The sequence below is a fragment of the Bos grunniens genome, chromosome 3, assembly GCF_055505025.1.
Source record: "Bos grunniens cultivar Pamir isolate PY7600 chromosome 3, Bosgru_T2T1.0, whole genome shotgun sequence".
Lineage (NCBI taxonomy): Eukaryota > Metazoa > Chordata > Mammalia > Artiodactyla > Bovidae > Bos > Bos grunniens.
In genome coordinates, this window is record NC_141167.1 from 110,143,736 (window position 1) to 110,166,478 (window position 22,743).

Consider the following 22,743-nt stretch of genomic DNA (forward strand, 5'->3'; position numbering starts at 1 on the left):
ATAGATTCAAGGGATTAGATTTGACAGATAGAGTTCCTGAGGAACTATGGACAGAGGTTTGTAACATTGTACAGGAGGCAGTGATCAAAACCATGCCCAGGAAAAAGAAATGCAAAAAGGCAAAATGGTTGTGTGAAGAAGCCTTACAAATAGCTGAGGAAAGAAGAGAAGTGAAAGGCAAAGGAGAAAAGGAAAGATATACCCATCTGAATGGAGAGTTCTAAAGAAGAGCAAGGAGAGATAAGAAAACCGTTCTAAGTGAACAATGCAAAGACATAGAGGGAAAAAATAGAATGGGAAAGATTAGAGTTCTCTTCAAGAAAATAAAAATACCAAGGGAACATTTCATGCAAAGGTGGGCACAATAAAGGACAAAAATGGTATGGACCTAACAGAAACAGAAGATATTAAGAAAAGTGGCAAGAATAACAGAAGAACTATACAAAAATGATCTGGATAACCAAAAGGTGTGATCAGTCACCTACAACCAGACATCCTGGAGTGAGAAGTCTAGTGAGCCTTAGGAAACAGCACAACGAACAAAGCTAGTGGAGGTGATGGAATTCTAGCTGAGCTATTTCAAATCATAAAAGATGATGTTGTGAAAGTGCTGCACTGAATATGCCAGCAAATTTGGAAAACTCAGCACTGGCTACAGGCCTGGAAAATGTCAGTTTTCATTCCAATCCCAAAGAAGGGCAATTCCAAAGAATTTCAAACTACTTACAATTGCAGTCATTTCTCATGCTATCAAGGTCATGCTCAAAATTCTCCAAGCCAAGTTTCAACAGTATGTGGACCTAGAACTTCCAGATGTAAAAGCTGGATTTAGAAAAGGCAGAGGAACCAGAGATCAAATTGCCAACATCCATTGAATCATAGAAAAAGCAAGAGAATTCCAGAAAAATACCCACTTCTGCTTCATTACCTATGCTAAAGCCTTTGGCTGTGTGGACTAGAACAAAATGTGGAAAGTTCCTCAAGAGATGGGAATAGCAGACCACCTGACCTGCCTCCTGAGAAACCTGTATGCAGGTCAAGAAGCAGCAGTTAGAACCAGACAAAGAGTAAAAAACTGGTTCAAAATTGGGGAAAAAAAGTGCGACAAGGCTGAATATTGTCACCTTATTTAACTTATATGCTTATTTAACTTATATGCAGAGTACATCATGAGAAATGCTGGGCTGGATGAGCACGAGTTTGAATCAAGACTGCCGGGAGAAATATCAATAACCTCAGATATGCAGATAACCTCACCCTTATGGCAGAAAGTGAAAAAGAACTGAAAAGCCTCTTGATGAAAGTGAAAGAAGAGAGTGAAAAAGTTGGCTTAAAGCTCAACATTCAGAAAAATAAGATCATGGCATCCGGTCCCATCATTTGACAGCAAATAGATGGGTAAACAGTGGAAACACTGACAGACTTTATTTTGGGGGGCTCCAAAATCACTGCAGATGGTGACTGCAGCCATGAAATTAAAAGACACTTGCTTCTTGGAAGAAAAGCTTTGACAACCCTATACAATGTATTAAAAAGCAGAGACATTACTTTACCAACAAAGGTCCATAGAGTCAAAGCTATGATTTTTCAGAAGTCATGTTTGGATGTGAGAATTGAACCATAAAGAAGGCTGAGTGCTGTAGAATTGATGCTTTTGAACTGTGCTCTTGGAGAAGAGTCTTGAGAGTCCCTTGGACAACAAGGAGATCAAACCAGTTAATCTTAAAGGAAGTCAATCCTGAATATTCATTGGGAGGACTGTTGCTGAAGCTGAAGATCCAATATTGTGGCTACCTGATATGAAGAGCTGAGTCTTTAGAAAAGACTCCAATGCTGGGAAAGATTGAGGGCAGGAGGAGAAGGGGGTGACAGAGGATGAGATGTTCAGATGGCATCTCCAACTCAATGGATATGAGTTTGAGCAAGCTCGGGGAAATGGTGAAGGATGGAGCTATTATTTGTTGATAGGAAAGAGCAAAATGTAGGTAGAGATTATGAGATATTATGAAAGGAGAAGGAAGTTCTACTTCTAATGAGCCTACTAAAAAAAGCTATCTTAGACTTGGGTAAAGCTGCACATATCATAACTCCTGTTTACATGTCTCATGAGGATTAGTTACTGAAAATGCTAGAGGTGAAGAGTGACTGAAGGGAAGATCATAAACCAGTAGTAAATATAATTTTCAACCTCAGAAATTCCTATGGTGTAGAGAATTTTGTTCAGAATATAAACTATTTATCATATTTAATTCTGGGATTTGGGTTCCAGAATCAAATATAGAAAAGCTGTATGATCAACACATACCCACTCTCAGAAACCATAATGTGGAATTAAAGAGTCTAGGTAAGAAGAATGAGATAAGAAAGAGGGCCAAGTGAGACAGTGGGAAGAGGTAATGACAGAGTTCCAGGGGACTGAAGGCAGTGGAGAGGGAGAATGACATAGGTGGACAAACCAAAGGAGTTCTTTTAGATTAAAACAGACTGGAAGCTGAGCAATTGTTTAATATTAGCATCCTATTTCAGTTCAGTTCATTTGCTCAATTGTGTCCAACTCTTTGTTATCCCGTGGACTGCAGCATGCCAGGCTTCCTGGTTCAACATCAACTCCTGGAGTTTATTCAAGCTCATGTCCACTGAGTCGGTGATGCCATCCAACCATCTCATCCTTGGTTGTTCTCTCCTTCTCCTCCTGCCTTCAATCTTTTCCAGCATTAGCGTCTTTTCAGATGAGTCAGTTCTTCACATTATGTGGCCAAAGTGTGGAGTTTCAACGTCAGCATCAGTCCTTCTAATGAATATTCAGGACTGATTTCCTTTAGGATGAACTGGTTGGATCTCCTTGCTGTCCAAGGGATTCTCAAGACTCTTCTCCAACACCACAGTTCAAAAGCATCAATTCCTTGGCACTCAACTTTCTTTATAGTCCAACTCTCATATCCATACATGACTACTGGAAAAACCATAGCCTTGAGTAGACAAACATTTGTTGGCAAAGTAACATCTCTGCTTTTTAATATGCTGTCTAGTTTGGTCGTAACTTTTCTTCCCAGGAGCAAGCGTCTTTTAATTTCATGGCTGAAGTCACCATATCCAGTGATTTTGGACCCCCCCCAAAATAAAGTCTGTCAGTGTTTCCACTGTTTCCCCATCTATTTGCCATGAAGTAATGGGACCAGATGCCATGATTTTACCTTTCTGAATGTTGAGTTTTAAGCCAACTTTTTCATTCTCCTCTTTCACTTTCATCAAGAGGCTCTTTAGTTCTTTTTCACTTTCTGCCATAAGGGTGGTGTCATCTTCATATCTGAGGCTACTGATATTTCTCCCAGAAATCTTGATTCCAGCTTGTGCTTCATCCAGATAAGCATTCCTCATGATGTACTCTGCATGTAAGTTAAATAAGCAGGGTGACAATATACAGCTTTGACATACTCCTTTTCCTATTTGGAACCAGTCTGTTGTTTCATGTCCAGTTTTAACTGTTGTTTCCTGACCTGCATACAGATTTCTCAAGAGGCAAGCTAGGTAGTCTTTTATTCCCATCTCTTTAAGAATTTTACACAGTTTGTTGTGATCCAAAAAGTCAAAGGCTTTGGCGTAGTCAAAAAAGCAGAAGTAGATGTTTTTCTGGAACTCTCTTGCTTTTATAATGATCCAATGGATGTTGGCAATTTGATCTCTGGCTCCTCTGCCTTTTCTAAAACCAGCTTGAACATCTGGAAATTCATGGTTCACATACCTGGCTTGGACAATTTTGAGTATTATTTTACTAGAGTGTAGGCATTCTTTGTCATTGCCCTTCTTTGGAACTGGAATTAAAACTGACCTTTTCCAGTCCTGTGGCCACTGCTGAGTTTTCCAAATTTGCTGGCATATTCAGTGCAGCACTTTCACAGCATCATCTTTTAGGATTTGAAATAGCTCAGCTGGAGTTCTATCACCTCCACTAGCTTTGTTTGTAGTGATGCTTCCTAAAGCCCATTTGACTCGCTTTCCAGGATGTCTGACTAGGTAAGTGATCACACCATCATGAGTATCTGGGTCATAAGGATCTTTTTTGTATAGTTCTTCTGTGTATTCTTGCTACCTCTTCTTAATATCTTCTGCTTCTGTTAGGTCCATACCATTGCTGTCCTTTATTGTGCCCCTCTTTGCATGAAATGTTCCCTTGGTATCTCTAATTTTCTTGAAGAGATCTCTAGTCTTTCCCATTCTATTGTTTTCCTCTATTTCTTTTCATTGATCACTGAGGAAGACTTTCTTATTTCTCCTTGCTATTGTTTGAAACTCTGCATTCAAATGGGTATATCTTTCCTTTTCTCCTTTGTCTTTCACTTCTCTTCTTTTTACAGCTATTTGTGAAATAGCTGTGACAACCATTTTGCCTTTTTGCATTTCTTTTTCTTGGGGATGTTCTTGATCCCTGCCTCCTGTACCATGTCATGAATCTTCATCCATATTTCTTAAGGCACTCTGTCTATCAGATCTAATTCCTTGAATCTATTTCTCACTTCCACTGTATAATTGTAAGGGATTTGATTTAGGTCATATCTGAATGGTCTAGTGGTTTTCCCTACTTTCTTCAGTCTAAGTCTGAAGGACTGACATCTTTCTTCAATCTAAGTCTGAAGGACTGGGAAACAGACTCTTTGAGGGCACAGACAGAGCCTTGTGTGCACCAAGACCCAGGAAAAAGGAGCAGTGACCCCACAAGAGACTGACCCAGCCTTGCCCATAAGTGTCCAGGAGACTCTGGTGGAAGCATGGGTTGACGGTGGCCTGCTACAGGGTTGAGGGTACTGAGTGCAGCAGTGCATGCATGGGACCTTCTGAAGGAGGTCGCCATTATCTTCATTACCTCCACCATAGTTTGGTCCCAGGTAAATAGCAGGGAGGGAACACAGCCCCACCCATCAACAGCCTCCTATTTAATGGATATGAAAATAAAAGTTTGGGAAGGTGAAATAACTTTTCAATATCACATGGGAGCCTTTCCAAGGTGGTAACTATAAAGGAGGCTGAGACCGAGGAGTGAAATGAGAGGCAGAGTGGGAGTCTAGAGAGCAGTGGGAGATATAGTTTTTCTGTGGTGTGCAACGTAGGCCAGAGATTTGTCAGTTGGGGAAAACATGAAGTCACTTTAGAATTCTGGGGGAAAGGTGTGCTGAAATTAGAGATTAAATACAAGCTCAGAGAGTTAGAAATTCTACTTCCCAATGAAATGCTGCTTCTACTACTCTGTTACTAGTGTTTATCATCCCGGGTAGTAACAATGAGGGCGGTAAGAGTAACTCTGGTTGCTCTCAGCACAGGTGCAGGGGTTCTGCATAAAAGCATGCTGCACCTACCATGATGGGTCTGGGCTCTGCTGTCTCCAGCCCTCTCCTCTATTCTGGAGGCTGGGGATGGAACCAGAAGCTTTGGGGGCAGGAAACTGTTTCAAGCTCTATATTGTTGTTCAGACTCTGGGTTCTTTTTCATTCCATCCTGATTCTACATTTTCCCTCACTCTTCTTATCCTTCTACAGTGTTCCAGGAGCCAACCACCTTCTATCTCAACCAGATTTCGGCCTATGCCAAAAGAACCTGGGTTCAAATCAAGGCTTAGGCTGGTTGGATGACTTGCAGCTTCATGGCTGGGAGAGTGACTCGGGCACTGACATTTTCCTGAAACCCTGGTCCAAAAGCAACTTCAGTGATGAGGAGATGACTAAATTGGAGGACCTGTTTTGAGTCTACTTCATCGGATTCATCCAGGAAGTGCAGAACCACATTAATGAATTCTCGTTGGAATGTGAGTACAGTCCTCTGACCTGAAGACACTCTCAATGACTTTTCTCTCCCTTGGTTCAGGCTATTACTCTCCTTTCCCCTCTTTATCCAACTGCATGTACACACTTGTCTAGAATAGTCTCCGGCCTCTGACTCCACATATCCACCCAGTCTCACAGATTCTTCCTATTTCTTGCATTCTTGTGTGACACATGAATTTCCTCCTTTGTAGCCATTTCCTGGTTTGCTTGCATGTAACTTGCTTCTCTAAAACTCCAAGGAAGAGCCTCCTTTTTCTACTTCATGCCCAAGTGATGTAAAGTGTGACTTCCTACTCTTCTAATCAACGTCTTCAAGCATCTGTTGCCCAATCCCTTCTCTACATGTAACCATTCCCTACACCATGGAATGCTGCACTTCTGACTCCATCACACGTTGCCCCTCTTCTCCCTTCCTGTCTATTGTACATCCTTAAAAGAGCCTAACCATACCATTTATGATATGCATACCTCTCCTCAGTGCTCTTCTTTCTGAAAAGTCCCGAATACTGCAATTGGTTTTTGAGTTATCATTTCACATCAGACCTTTCTCGCCACTGAAAACTAAAGTCCTATGCCTTTTCCCCATCCTTCTTTTCATTGTTTGCATTTTACTAAGTTCACTTCTGTTTTCCTTTACACAGACCCCTTTGTGATCCAGGTGATAGAAAGCTGTGGGTTGCATTCTGGGAAGGCCATAGGAAGCTCTTTGAGAGGAGCTATAGGAGGACTGGATTTTGTGAGGATCCAGAATCATTCCTGTGTGTCTGCACCAGACAGTGGCAGCAGGGGGCAGAAGTTTTGTGCACGCATGACTCAGTATCCAGGCATCTCCAATATCATTGAGAGGCTCATGTCAGAAACCTGTCCTCAATATCCTGGGTGTTCTCAACGCAGGAAAGGCAGAACTGCAGAGGCAAGGTTAGTCTTGTTCTCTCTACAAGACTTTTCTATTTCACCTCCCACTACTTCCTTTAAATTCAAAAGTGGGAAGTACCTAAGTAGAGAGGGGTTAATTAATAAATGATTTGGTTCCCATGGAAGTGGAAGAGGTAACTGTCCAAATTTCTGAGTTAGTATGCTCTGAGTTAGAGTCATAATCTGACATTCTTACTGTTGCTCCCTACCCCAGTGAAGCCTGAGGCCTGGCTGTCCAGTGGCCCCATTCCCGGGCCTGGCCGCCTACTGCTGGTGTGCCATGTCTCAGGATTCTACACCAAACCTGTGCGGGTGATGTGGGTGAGGGGTGAGCAGGAGCAGCCTGGCACTCAGCAAGGAGACATCATGCTCAATGCAGACTGGACTTGGTATCTCTTAGTAACCCTGGATGTGGTGGCTGGGGAGGCAGCTGGCCTGAGTTGCTGAGTGAAGCACAGCAGTCTAGGAGACCAGGACATCATCCTGTACTGGGGTGAGAAGGAACTGGGGCCCGACTGGGGATGGGAGGAAATGGTCCTGAAGAACAGAGAGGGGAACAAAGAAAGGGAAAGGATTTGATGGATGAGAGAAGAATGGAGGGAGGAAGACAGGCATGGAGAAAGGAAAGACAGGGAGGAAAGAGAGAGATTCAGGGAGACAGAGAGAGAGTCAGAGTTTAAGATTTATTTCTAGGACTACAGTGCCAGAGGTATGAAAATAGCTGTTTTAAACTACACAATAGATAAGAATGAAAGACTGTAGTCTGGGTGGGATGTGGCAAGAAGGAGAGACTAAGGGTGGTTGTGAGTATGAGACCTCTGGGAATATGAGAAAGGGAACCAGAGATGCCAATGCATCCAGAATAGGTCATGGTTGTGTTGACATTCAGGTGGGCAAGAAGGCCTGGAGAACTAGAGAAGGGGTTTGAAGTGCTATTATTTTGGTCTTCTCCCAATTGCCAGGGTGCTCCACATCCATTGGCTTGATACTTGTGGCAATAATATTGCCTTCCTTGATCCTTTTGATATGGTTTGGAGGTGCTGGTGAATTTTCTTTTTTTGACCTTTCTTTTCTGTTCATCCTTTTACTCTTTCCTTCCATTTTATCTATTACTATTATGTCCCTTTAGTCTCAATATTTCCACTAGATCATTTTCCTTTCTTCTCCAATTCTCATTTGTAGGTAAATCTAAAAAAAAAAAAAAAAAAACGGTAAAATATACATGACATAAAACTTACTGCACTAGCCATTTAAAAATGTGTAGTTTAGTTGTATTAGGTACATACATGTTTTATGCAGCCAATCTCTAGAACTTTTTTCATCTTGAAAAACTAAAAGTCTCTTCCATTAAATCACATTCCCCAATCCTTTCTCCCTCAGGCTCTGGCAATCACCATTCCACTTTCTGTCTATATGAATCTATCTACCCGTGGTACCTCATAGAATTGAAATCATTTGTGTTTTTTGCTAATGGCTTATTCTACTTAACATTATATCTTCATAATTCATTTGTGTGGTGGAGTGTATTAGAGTTTCTTTCCTTTTAATGGCTGTTTTGTTTACCTGCTCATCTCTCAATAGACTTTTGGGTTGATTCCACCTTTTGGCTATTGTGTATAACACTGCTATGAACATGGCATACAAATATCTCTCAAGAAGAGCAATTTTTTGCTTGTGTTCTTAACAGGTCATATCAGAATATCTTGTGAGCCCTGACCATGTCTCCTTTTCCATTTGGAATAAATATCCAGGAACCCAGAAACTCAAGTTATCAGCTTAGGTTTCAATTTAATCATATTTCAACAAATAATCATCACATTTGATTAAATCAGTGTTCTTGTAGGCTTTAAGATGAATAATAATTTATGCACTAGCAGAAACATAAATAAAATTATTTTTATGAGACAATATCAATAGTAGGATCCACTGAGATTTTGTAGATGTGATAGGTAAGAAAGAATATACCTTGAAATAAGTGAAATGAGGTACATGACTTCATGGTGTTATCACTTTGACTTCTTATTTAAATTTTTTGTCTGTTTCTGCTGAAATGTGATTTGTTAAAATGAAGTAACTATGATTACGCTGAGATAATTGTATTTGCAGAGCTGCTGAACATTTTAAGTATAATTCCACTCTCTTTGGATGATTTTCTTTACTTTTATTATTTTTAAAATATAAATTTATTTATTTTAATTGGAGGCTAATTACTTTACAATATTGTATTGGTTTTGCCATACATTGACATGAATCCACCACGGGTGTACATATGTTCCCCATCCTGAACCCTCCTCCCACCTCCCTCCCCATCCCATCCCTCTGGGTCATCCCAGTGCACCAGCCCTGAGCATCCTGTATCATGCATCAAACCTGGACTGGTGATTCGTTTCACATATGATAATATACATGTTTCAATGCCATTCTCCCACATCATCCCACCCTCACCCTCTCCCACAGAGTCCAAAAGACTATTCCATACATCTATGTCTCTTTTGCAGTCTCACATACAGGGTTATCATTACCATCTTTCTAAATTCCATATATATGCATTAGTATACTGTATTGGTGTTTTTCTTTCTGACTTACTTCACTCTGTATAATAGGCTCCAGTTTCATCCACCTCATTAGAACTGATTCAAATGTATTCTTTTTAATGGCTGAGTAATATTCCATTGTGTATATGTACCACACCTTTCTCATCCATTCGTCTGCTGATGGACATCTAGGTTGCTTCCATGTTCTGGCTATTATAAACAGTGCTGCGATGAACATTGGGGTACACGTGTCTCTTTCCCTTCTGGTTTCCTCAGTGTGTATGCCCAGCAATGGGATTGCTGGGTCGTATGGCAGTTCTATTTCCAGTTTTTTAAGGAATCTCTACACTGTTCTCCATAGTGGCTGTACTAGTCTGTATTCCCACCAACAGTGTAAGAGGGTTCCCTTTTCTCCACACCCTCTCCTGCATTTATTGCTTGTAGACTTATGGATAGCAGCCATTCTGACTGGCGTGAAATGGTACCTCATTGTTATTTTAATTTGCATTTCTCTGATGAGTGATATTGAGCATCTTTTCATGTGTTTGTTAGCCATCTGTATGTCTTCTTTGGAGAAATGTCTGTTTAGTTATTTGGCCCATTTTTTTGATTGGGTCATTTATTTTTCTGGAATTGAGCTGCAGGAGTTGCTTGTGTATTTTGGAGATGAATTCTTTGTCAGTTGCTTAATTTGCTATTATTTTCTCCCATTCTGAAGGCTGTCTTTTCACCTTGCTTAGAGTTTCGTTTTGCAGAAGCTTTTAATTTTAATTAGGTCCCATTTGTTTATTTTTGCTTTTATTTCCAATATTCTGGGAGGTGGGTCATAGAGGATCCTGCTGTGATTTATGTCAAAGAGTGTTTTGCGTATGTTCTCCTCTAGGAGTTTTATAGTTTCTGGTCTTACATTTAGATCTTTAATCCATTTTGAGTTTATTTTTGTGTGTGGTGTTAGAAAGTGTTCTAGTTTCATTCTTTTACAAGTGGTTGGTTGATCAATTTTCCCAGCACCACTTGTTAAAGTGATTGTCTTTTCTCCACTGTATATTCGTGCCTCCTTTGTCAAAGATAAGGTGTCCATAGGTGCATGGGGTTTATCTCTGGGCTTTCTATTTTGTTCCATTGATCTATATTTCCATCTTTGTGCCAGTACCATACTGTCTTGATGACTGTGGCTTTGTAGTAGAGCCTGAAGTCAGGCAGTTTGATTCCTCCAGTTCCATTCTTCTTTCTCAAGATTGTTTTGGCTATTCGAGGTTTTTTGTATTTCCATACAAATTGTGAAATTATTTGTTCTAGCTCTGTGAAAAATGCCATTGGTAGCTTGATAAGGATTGCGTTGAATCTGTAGATTGCTTTTCTAACCATGAGGGTCAGCCGAGCAGCTTTTACTCCAGAAAGCCTTCCTTAGTGCTACAGTGAAAGGAGAGCCTCCTTTGACTGGTACTGCAGAGATCCACTTTACTCTGTATCCAGAATTTGACAGTTCTTTTTGTTTTTCTTTTGTTTCTCCTTATCAGTTACTTGAGAGAAGAGCTTGCTCTCTGTGGATCCCTGGCAAGATCTCTTATGTTTTTCTTTAGTAAAATAATATGAGTTGCTATAACTGCCACATTACTAGTCTTCCCCCGCCCCGCCCCCCAAGTCATCTCTTCACTTTTTTTCCTCTTGACTTCATATTCTCTATTTTCTTCTAAATATTTCTACTAAAATATTCACATATAGGGAAAAAATGCTGTGCTCTCCTTGTTTCTACCTTGAACTCCTTTCAAGGAAATCAGCTCTGTCCATACTACAACTGTGGTTTACAATAGAGATTAATCAAGAAAGGATCGTGTTTCTCATTTACCAGTTAGAATGAGTGACAGGCAGGATGGTTGAAGGGTAATAGTGGAAATGGGTTGTGAAATCTTCAAGCAAAGGGTCAAGAGGGCTTTACTTGCTCTCAGAAACATTTATCTTTGCTTTAACAAGTCAGTTTTATCCAGCTTCCCTGTGGCTCAGATGGTAAAGTGTCTGCCTGCAATGCAGGAGACCCAGGTCCGATCCCTGTGTCAGGAAGATCCCCTGGAGAAGGAAATGGCAACCCACTTCAGTATTCTTGCCTGAAAAACGCCATGGACTGTTGCCTACATGGACTGTCGCCAACATGGACTGTCGCCTGAGGAGCCTGATAGGCGACAGTCCATGGAGTCGCAAAGACTTGGACACGACTGAGCGACTGAGTGACTTCACTTTATCGTTGACCTTTGTTTATGTTTATTGATTATTTTGCTTATTCCATAATTTTCTAGAAACCTCATTTAAAAAGTCCAAACTCATTTAATTAAAACAGTAGGAAAGTGGAAGAGGGGAGAAATTGTGAGCCAGAGGTACTAGAAGCAGTCCTGCCACCCAATTATACTAGGACAAAACAGACTTTAGGATTTGGTCATGGTAGGAAATGGATGAAAGCATATATATATATATATATATATATATATTTTTTTTTTTTTTTCCCCCTCATCAATTAGCACAACCTGTTATTTCTCTAGGATGCATTAAACCCCAAATCATCTTATAGGGTATGCATACTTACCTGTGCTTCACTACAGTTTCAGCTAAGGCCAGGGTTCTGATTGGTGTACTTCTTGGATTGTGAGCTATGGACCACAAGCAGCAGTAGAACCTGTGAGATTGTTAGATAAAAACATTTACAGGCCCCACTCTAGAGCTCAGAAAATCCTGGAAAGAGAACTAGAATGCTGTATTTTAATAAGCCTGTTAGGTTATTCCAATGCACATTTAATTTTAAGAACCTCTTGCCTAAAAATATCTTAAGCTTTGAGCTATTGATATTTGGGGCTGGATAATTCTTTGTTATGGAGGATTGTTCAATAAACCATAGGATTTTTAGCAGCACCCCTGCCCTCTACTCACTGGATGCCAGTAGCACCTTCCCAGTTATAATAACCAAATATATTTTCAGATATTTCCAAATGTTCCTAGGGGGCAAAATTGATTCCAGATGAAAACTAGGGTCTGAGATGATATACAGAATTTCATCTCCCCCATCATCACTTAGTTGGAATAATTGGTGATCCCATTTAAATGAAGCAAATTTGCTGGTTGAAGAAGAAGGGACTCTTCAACTGGATAGTATGATTTCTTCAAGTCTCAAAGTTGCTATTGAATTTTGTTCCATAGGTAAACTGGCTCAGGAATGAAGCTCACAAATAGAACAGAATGATGACAGCATCAAAGACCAGATCTGGAGACCAACCTATCTCGGGATATTTTAGTTATATTAGCACAATAGATTTCATTTTCCTTTTAAAAGGACTGAGTTAGAATATTTACTTGCTTAAAAATTCTGATATTACTCTGCTTTCTGATGCCTTGCAACAGCTTTTTCACATCCTTTTTATTCTTTATCTTTGTTTTCTTTATTCTTCTTATTCTCCTCCCTCTGCCAAGTCACATTCCTCAAAGGTAGTTTCTTGGACTTGTGTCCTTACCTTCCTCTAAGTGTCCTTACCTTGGAAAACTTTAATTTATTCATGACTTTATGACCTCTGGATGATTGACTTTCTGTAATAGATCTTCAGTCTCAGACTATAAGGGCTCCTCAACTCTTTTTATTTGAGAGCTTGTGTGCTTCTGATGTGTTTGTGTGATTTTTCTTTCTAATATATAGGAATATGTTAAAAATATTTTGTCCTGTTTCCAGTATCTGTGTTAAATTAATTTATTAAGTTTAACCCTTAATCTGTATGTCTTTTTGGAATTTTGATGTGCACTCTTATGACAGGTTTAAATGTGAAAATTCCAGTTGTTTCTTTTCAATCTTCACACTATCTTTTATTGCATATTCTTGCCCAATGGCACTTGTTATAAAGACCAGTACACTGATGAATAGAATTGACAGCTGGCATCCTTCTCTTTTTATTTGTATTGGATAAGAATAATTCAAGAGCTAATATTAGCTATGATAATTAATGTGTTTATATATACTTTTAATCAGATTTATCACTTTCAAAGTTGTTAATTTTTTTATTATCATTATTATTATGGATGACTATTGAATTTCATTAGAGTTTATAGTGAAATGACAAAACATCTTACATATTTTTTTTCCTTTAATGTCATGAGTATACATTGATTCTCAAATGGTAAAACAAAATTTTGTTTTTGTAACTTATCTGTCTTGTTCATAATGTATTATGTGGAAAATTATATTTCATTTTGTTCATAATGCTTTTTTAGGTCTTATAATTTCTTTGGTAAGTTGAAGATTTCTCCCTCCTAAAACATGTTAAGAATTCTGTCCTCTGTTTTTGTTCTCATGGATGGTTTCTGTTATATACTTATTTTTTACATGAGTAGTCAATAAAATTCAGTAGTGAAGACTCAGGTGTTGGAAATTTTTTAGAGGGGAGGGAGTTTTAAATTTCACAGATAATTTTTTTAAATAAAAAGAGCTCTTTTCAAATCATTTATTTCTCTTTGTGTCTTCTTTGGTAATTTAGGTTTTAAAGGATTTGTCTAAGTTGTTCAAATTTCTGACTTACTGTTGGCTTGCACATATCTTCTTTTTATCACGTTAATATGGATAGAATTCACAATTATGTATTCCCCTTTTTAAAACCAGAAATTAAAAATTGGTTCTCTCTTCTTTGATAATTGAGATTACCAATTTTATACATTATTTCAATAATTACATTTTGGTTTGTTTGTTCTTTCTTTCTTTTTTCCATTTTTAGTATTTTTATTTATTTGCTAGTTGTATCATGGGCTCAGTAGTTGCAGCACATGGGCTCAGTAGTTGCAGCACATGGGCTTAGTTACTCCACAGCATGTGGGATCTTATTCCCCAGCAGGGATCTAACCCACATCCCCTGCATTTCAAGGTGGATTCTTGACCACTGGATCCTGAGGGAGTCTTAATGTGGGGGTTATTGCTATGATCATATCATTTTCTTTATTATCTCCTTCCTTCTACTCTCTTTGCATTTATTTTGTTGTGATTCAAGGATTCTGCTCACAAAGTTCCAGTTTATGAATGAGACGATTTTTCCACACGTCCAACAAGAAACACTTTGGAATTGAAGGAGGAAACAGAACAGGCCCTATCTTGAAAGTAGGACTCCAGCTTGGGCCGGACTGTGGACTTTGAGCTGTATGCCCAGTATCTATGGAAATGACATACCAACTGGAAATCCAGGCCCCAGGAAGGAAGAGCGCCAGGGGTCTTCCTTTACTAAAAGAATACCCTAATTATCTGTGTAACCGAATTGAATCATACATTCTATTATGCTTATTGGGGTATGACCACAGGCCTATTGATAATTGTCCACTGTTAACTACCTGGGCTTAAGACATATGAATCATGGGTTAATTTTGATTGTCAGGGAGTTTGGGGAGGTGGGTTTGTGCATGTACACTTAGAGTATATAAGGTTTTCACAAAAACTGGTCAGGGTCCTTGGCTAAGAGGAGACTCTGCTTTGGTCCCGCGGGTGTAATAAACTGCACTCCATTATCTGCACTGTCTTTCTGAGTGAGTTTGTTTCCTGGAACGTGTGGCTACAACAGAATAGCTAAGGGTCCTGTGATTCAACTCAATTCTGACACTATCTACCTGAAGATACTGTCAGATTCCGCAGGTTAAGGATTCAGACCTACAAGACTGTGGAGGGCAATCAGACTTACCAATCACAAATAGATTGGAAGTTCCCATGACCTTCTTTTTAGATTTGATTTTTTTTTAGAGTATCTCACAGAACTCAGAAAAATATTTACTTATTAGATCACATATTATAAAAGGACTGTAACAGCCAGATGGAAGAGATGTGTCAGATAAGATATGGGGTAAGGTAATGATGTTTCTGCACCACTTTAAGCCTACTATTCTCCTGTATCTCAACGTGTTTATCAAATTGAAAGCTCTCCGAACATCATTCTTAGGGGTTGTTTATGGAGACTTCATTACATAGGCAAATTGAACTATCAGTTATAGAATTCAATTCAAGGTTTATTTAGGAGGGTCATAAAGGTAGTTTCCAAGGTCACTTCATTATTTAACAGACAATAGCTTGATTATTTTCAACACTTAGGAAATTCCAAAGGTTTGAAGAACTCTGTGCCAGAAGTGGTCACACCAAAGGTCAAGCGCTACTGAAAAGAAGGTCATACAAATAATAGTACTATAGAACACAAGTTTGTGTGCCCAGTGCACAGTGAGGTTAGGTAAGCTGAAACATCACATTTTGGAGAAGAGAAAAGTTTTTTCAGGGCCAAACAAAGAGAACGGGAGGCTCATGCTCAAAGTTCCAAACACGTGGATGATTTTGGAGGAAAAGGTTTCATATGCAATATTTGGGGTAAGGGCTGCAGGGTGTGACTTTATTCTGATTGATTGGTGGTGAAGTACAGGGTGGGATTCCAGGAGTCATCTGCTTAGCCTGAAGTTGGTATACTCCCCCTGGGATGGGAGCTTTATTTCCTATAGAAGAACTCAAAGATATTGGTATATTATTGCTTAAGCAGAAACCAGGACTCTTCCCCAAGGTCACCCTGTTGTTTCTTGATTGCTCCTCCTTTGCTTCTTCTTTCCCTTCTTTTCCTGATTAGCAACTGTTTGAAGGAGTAATTTCTACAAAAAAGAAGTGGGAGACAGAAAGGCTTTCAGTTCAGATACCGGATGAGTGCCCCACCCCCCCCCCCAAAAAAAAAAAAAAAAAGAAAGGCTTTCATGCCCAGGATGGTCTCATAAGATCTTGCTCTGTTTCAATCCCTCCTGCTTTTTTTTTTCTTAAACTTCTCAATCTTGAGAACAAGTGCTAGATAAGAAAGGAAATAACGTATTGAGTATAAAGGATAATCATCAACTCAGCAGAGGATCTCAGGTTTAGGGGGACTGGGTTTCAATTGCCCCTTGTCTTTCAACCTTCCCCATATCTTTCAGGGAATGAGAGGGGAACCACTCTGGGTACTTCCTACTGAAATAGGACATAGTCCTGCCTCAGTTTGGGGAATGGACACCAAATTAGAAATATTCATGCGTTCCAAGTCCTGGATCTGCATCTGGTATGATTACCCCTCTATCCCTTAGCCTGCCAGTTTGGTGCAACAGACTCAGTTAAAACTGACTTTAATAGAGAAAATAGATGTCATTACCTAAGGAATTCAAGAGAATAAACATGAAACTTAGTCTGGACCTAGCATCTTAGGGAGACTTGTATCCAGTCTTTTATCTAAGCTTTACCATCCAAGCTAGCTCTGCTCATCAGACAGATAGGCCAATAAATTTAAGACCATGGCATTGAGAGAAGGAAGGAACTTTATTTGGGAGCCAGCTGATTGAGAAGATGGCAAGCTAGTGCCTCAAAATAACTATCTTGTCAGAGGCCTGGATGCCAGGTTCTTTTATGGATCAAAAATGGGGTGGAAGGTGAGAAAACAAAGTAAAAAGGCTATTCATTTCTTGTAAATGTCCTCTAGAATGGTGAGCTTCAGGCAGGGGGATGTGTTAGTTTCACTTCCTTACAGTCCTTCACTTGTGGGTAGACTCAGGCTATCTCTCTGAGGCAGGCCATTATGTATGTCTACAATAACAAAAACAGCAAGATGAGGGTTAAAGTGACAGAAGCAGATCCAGCATGAGTTTAAAATTAACATCTCCTGGTTACATAAGTAGCTTTTTATCTCTGATATGGTACTAATATTAATAAATACACAATAAGAGCTATCTTAATGAAAGCAAAAGAGGAGAGTGAAGAAGTTGGCTTAAAACTCAACATTCAGAAAACTAAGATCATGGCATCCGGTCTCATCACTTCATGGCAAATAGATGGGGAAACAATGGAAAGAGTGACAGACTTTATTTTCTTGGGCTCGAAAATCACTGCAGTTAGTGACTGCAGCCATGAAATTAAAAGACACTTGCTCCTTGGGAGAAAAGCTATGACCAACCTAGACAGTATATTAAAAAGCAAAGACATTACTTTGCTGACAAAGGTCTGTCTAGTCAAAACTATGGTTTTTCCAGTAGTCATGTATGTATGTGAGAGCTGGACCATAAAGAAAACTGAGCACCAAAGAATTGATGCTTTTGAACTGTGGTGTTGGAGAAGACGCTTGAGAGTCCCTTGGACTGCAAGGAAATCAAACCAGTCAATCCTAAAGGAAATCAGTCCTGAATATTCAATGGAAGGACTGATTCTGAAGCTGAAGCTCCAATACGTTGGCCACCTGATGTGAGGAGCTGACTCATTTGAAAAAACCCTGGTACTGGGAAAGATTGAAGGCAGGAGGAGAAGGGGATGACAGAGGATGAGATGGTTGGATGGCATCACCGACTCTATGGACATGAGTTTGAGTAAGCTCCGGGAGTTGGTGATGGACAGGGAAGCCTGACGTGTTGCAGTTCATGGGGTTGCAAAGAGTCAGACACGACTGAGAGACTGAACCAAACTGACTGAATAAGACCTACTGGTCATTACAAGTCTCTTTTTTTCTCTGCTAACATGTGATCTTATTGCAGTGAAAAGAAAAGAAAAGGGGGAGGGATGAGTTATTTTCTTTCCCTTTCCTGAGAACAAAGAAGATAAAGAGAATAGTGAGCAGGGCTGAACATTCCTAGTTTTCTTTACTTTAACTGCTCCTAACTCTGAATGTCTGTAACTAAGTTTATTTGCTTTTCTGCCCCCAAACTCAGCAGGAGCTAAACTTCACACGTATTTTCCTTTGACTCTAGACTAACTATATCTGTATTGGTGCTTACCTCCACAACACACTTCCTCTTATGGTTCTTTTTTACATATCAGAAAGAAGACTGCTGAGCCACTGAACTGCCAGACTCAATTATTGGATTACTTATGTCAGACTATGACTGTCTTTGAAATGAGGCATGAGAAAGAAATCAAGATCCTAACATCTTTGTTCCTCACCCCTGACTCCTGACTTTGAACTCACATCTTATATAATCCCCTAGACTTCTCATGGTTCTGGGTCACGCCTGAGCTAAAAGTGGATGGATTTAGTAAGAATCTTTTTTCTTCCTTCCTCTGCAGTCTTATCATTACTCTATTCTTTCTTTTTTATTTTTAATTTGAAGGCAAAACAACATCATTAAATTTTTTTTCTTACCATTTTTTTCACTTTTAGGTATTTGTTGATGTCATTTAAATGCTATAAATGTCATTTAAATGATTTTAAGTCAAATGGTTTTGACTTAAAATCAATGAAAGAAATTGAAATCTCATTACACCTGATAGTTCTGGTTTGTGATTATTTGAGAGAAGTTAACAGGCATTTTTTTCTTTCCTCCTGCTTTTTAGTGTCTCAAGTGACATGAGTACATTCTCCTTGTAAAAATGAAGCACAAATTCTTATGATTCCTTCCATTCGTTTCACACACACACCCTTAGAGAGGTAACATGTTCTGTTTCCTGAATATTCTTCTAGGTATTTTCCTTTGAATTCTCACAAGCACATGTGTAAATATAGGAATGCTGTAGGAGTGTGTGACCTGCATGTATGATGTCATATTGTAAATATTTTTTTTGCAACTTGCTTTTACATTACATCTTGGAGACCTTTGCATGGTTGTAGAAATAGATCTATCTGTACAGTCTTTTAAACTGTTGTATAGTATTTAACAGTATGAAGGTGTCAAGGTTGACTCAACCTTCTTTTTTTCTGTACGTTTGCTGTTATTAACAGTGAACATCCTTGTATCAGTACATGGTTTTTGTGCATGTGTTCTAGGATAAGTACCTGGAGTGGTGATTAATCATTTTAAAATTTAGTACTAATAGAGAGTGCTCGTTTAAACCATTAACCTAAAAGATGTGCAGTATTTCTTTTAATATTTACTTGCTGAGAAATAACTTAATTTTAGCTTAATAAAAAGAATACATGTTCTACATGAATGAATTTATATGTGGGCCTTTATTTCAATTTAGTTGGAGCATTTGAATGAGTAGTAATTATATTTAGTTTTATTATTAATGTTTTCTGCTGGCTCAGTTCAATTGTAGCTATGATAGAGTCAATTAAAATATGGTAAGATCATAAATTTTCTTTTTCCCTTTCTCTTCTAGCTCCATAATGGAAGTGAAGTTTGTCTTGGGTGGAGGGAATTGAGAAATGTGACTTCACTGTCTTTAGTAGAAAGCCTAAATTACAGATTTTCAAACATATATATTCATACAATGAATTCCATATCTTACATAATATTTTAAATGTGCTAATAATATATACTTTATAATTATTGCATTCTTGAAACAGCTTCCTTTAAAAGTGGGTTTTTTTAAATATTCAGAAATAGTTTGAAAAGTAATTTCTTGGCCTTAGGAGACTTTCTTTATACTTTTAGTTTATCTAGCTCATCCACATTCCAGTGCTAATCTTGGCTTGGCATTCAGGAAACAGCAAAATCCACATTAGCACTGTCTGAATTAATGAGATTTTCTAAAAATAATTAAAACAATTATTTATTTGGTGCACAGGGCCTTAGTTGTGGCATGTGGGATCTTCTGTCTTGGTTGCAGTATGACGAATCCTTAGCTGTGGCCTGCAAGCTCTTAGTTGCTGCACATGGGATCTGGTTCTCTGACTGGTCAGTGATTGTACCTGGTCCACCTGCATTGGGAGCTGGAGTCTTAGCCACTGGACCACCAGGAAAGTCCCCCAGAAATAATATTTTGAAGTACTCATAAAATCTTTTTAAAAAGCCTCTTTTAAAAAAGGGTTTTAAAAAGTAAATGGATTCTTTTTTTTTTTTTTTTTTTTTTGGAGACTTCAGTATTTAAACATTTTGATTGTTTATAATATCATATTATCTCTAATTATCCATTATATGTATTTCTAATAATGAATTACTTCTAAATAACAGTAAAATGGGATAGAAGCTACAGACATTTTTTTTGGTAACATATGCTTTTCAAATTAAACATAGCATGTATCTTTTGAATAGTAGTATTGAAACATTACAGGTGATTTTATTTAAATTTGGTTAATTATCTCTTTTCCTCCCATCAAAGAAAATTATTTCAACAGAAGTTTAAGTTTAAAAAGTTGGGAAGCTGGAACAAACCATGTGTGTTCACATGGTCAGGTTCTAAGTCTGGTGGGGGCCTGCTGCCTGGTTCATAACCATCTTTTCACTGTAACCTCACAAGGCAGAAGAGGTGAGCTAATTCTCTGGGGTCTTTTTTATAAGGGCCCTAATCCAAGTCTTGGAGAAGGAAATGGCAACCCACTCCAGAATTCTTGCCTGGAAAATCCCATGGACAGATCCCATGTAACCCAACAGGCATGGAGCCTGTTGGGTTATAGTCCATGGGATTGCAAAGAGTCGGATACGATGGAGCATGCACACACCCAAGACTCCTCAGGGAGGCAGGCACAGCTCTTGAGGCATGAGCCTACTGTGTTCCCCTATCTGCCAGCTTAAAATTAAAGCCACCTTTGTATTTCCTCCAAACTGTCTCTATTTTTTATTCAGCCTTCAGTGGGCAGAGAGGGCCAAGATTTTGGCCAGCAGCAATCTATAGAATCTTATTGTCTAAAAATTTGATACAGAAGAAACCTTGAAAACATAAATTTGCATCTACCAGCTGCCAGCAGACACTGCTTTGAGAATGGCTAGTGGAATTTCAAAGTTTGACACAGTTCAGAAAACTCAACAATACAGTAACATATCTGAAATCACATCCACAATGACCACCTGGTATTACCTTGGATGTCTGAACCAGTAACTTTCTTTTTGACTTTAAATGTATTTTTGTCTTCAGTGACCAAAGTGGATGTACAATGCATATCTGAAAGGCCACAAAACAGGACAGTTTGGTCAATAAAGGTTAAGTTAAGCATTGTATAAACCAGACTAATTCCCCTTACTTCAGTATGTGCAGATTTCCCCTTTTGATTACAGGTCTTTCAATAGAAAATGTTGATGATCAAAATATGCATTTGTCAAGGTTGAGGTGATTCAACTACTTGCCCCAGGTGTAGATTATGTATCTTTGTTCTAGATTTCCTTTATATTTACTTAGTTATTCACATTTTGGAAAACTGATCAGATAACAAGCTCAGAGATATGTTAATAGGGAAAGATTTTATATATACCCACTACACCCATTTGTATACATCCATTGTCACATAAGCACTATACATGTGCTTTTGGCAACAGACTTAAAGCAAGCAGTATTATACACCATGAGTAGCTATACTCTGTGATAACTCCAGGAGATAACTTTTTTTTTCTTTCTGACTATGAGGGTAAAAGAGTGCTTAACATAGTAACTTCAACAAAACAAGAATTTAATATGTATTAAAACAATATTTTTGTCTCTAATTACCCTATTTCCATCAAACAGGGCCAAATCAAGACTAATTTATTTCCAAAATAAGTCCAGTCTATTGACTACATAGGCTCCTCCACACTGGATGTTGTGGAACTCCTCAGGAGTCTCAGACTGAATTTGCAAGACAGCAAGAGTCTCCTACAGGCCAGAAGATAGTCTTCCACATTCACCAGATAAAGCTGCTCAGAACCCAACACTCTCCAATTTCTGGAGGGAGCAGGCAGAGAGAAAAGAACAGTATTTCAATTCTACCCATAGAGGTCTACTTTACTTAATTGCTGTAAGTCATAGTAGCTTGAGGGGAAGGGCTTACTTTTATCTGGAAAACATAGATCAAAAGCAATAATATTCCAGACAAAATACCCCATAAACATTATGATCATAATCACCAGTTCACTCAGTAACTAATTCTTTTATTAACTTTTATGAAGCCACCAGGTTTCCCCAGGTTTCTTTAATTTTTTACCTAGTTCAGTGGTATAATCTGAAATTTATCAGAGACTTGTAGTTGTCAAAAGTTCCTTTCTATGAGTCTACTTCAAGATGAAGCACTTTGGCAGAAGCATTAGAGTACAACAATATGTGTCTTTAAATGACAGAAAAACTTAAGTCCACAGTTAAATGCCTAATTACAATGTCATTGGTAAAGAAATTTGATTACAATAAGCAGAATTATGACTGGTAACATTTTATGAGGACATAACAACTTTTTACAAATTTCATGTAATTTTTAGAATATCTGTATTAATAATACTTATCTATACAGTATAACCTGAGAAGGTTCATCATTCCTTGACCATACTCCCATATAATTTAATTTACCAGATTTTCCTGGTTAATACAGTATTTCTCTTAGATGCCTCAGAATTCCTCTGAAGCATCTCAATGTTAGTTGGAGGTCAAAATTTAGAATCTGTCAAACTATACTTATACACTTAATTAAAATGAAAAGATTTCAAAGGCAAATACAAATCACTTAAAGACAAAGAAACTCACACAATCTGTTATCAAAAGAAGCATTCCAAGAAAACTATTCTCTTAACAGAGAAACCAAATTCAGTCTTGCCTAAGCTCAATCCCAACAAAATCCATTTACCCAACTAAATTCAACCCAATCTTAGAGAAT

The 22,743-nt window shown here is 38.5% G+C and overlaps 1 pseudogene; it reads left to right on the top strand.

The window, feature by feature from the left end:
* The first annotated feature begins 5,223 nt into the window (after positions 1-5,223).
* On the top strand, positions 5,224-19,357 carry LOC147376771 (T-cell surface glycoprotein CD1b-2-like; annotated as a pseudogene).
* The last annotated feature ends 3,386 nt before the right edge of the window (positions 19,358-22,743 follow it).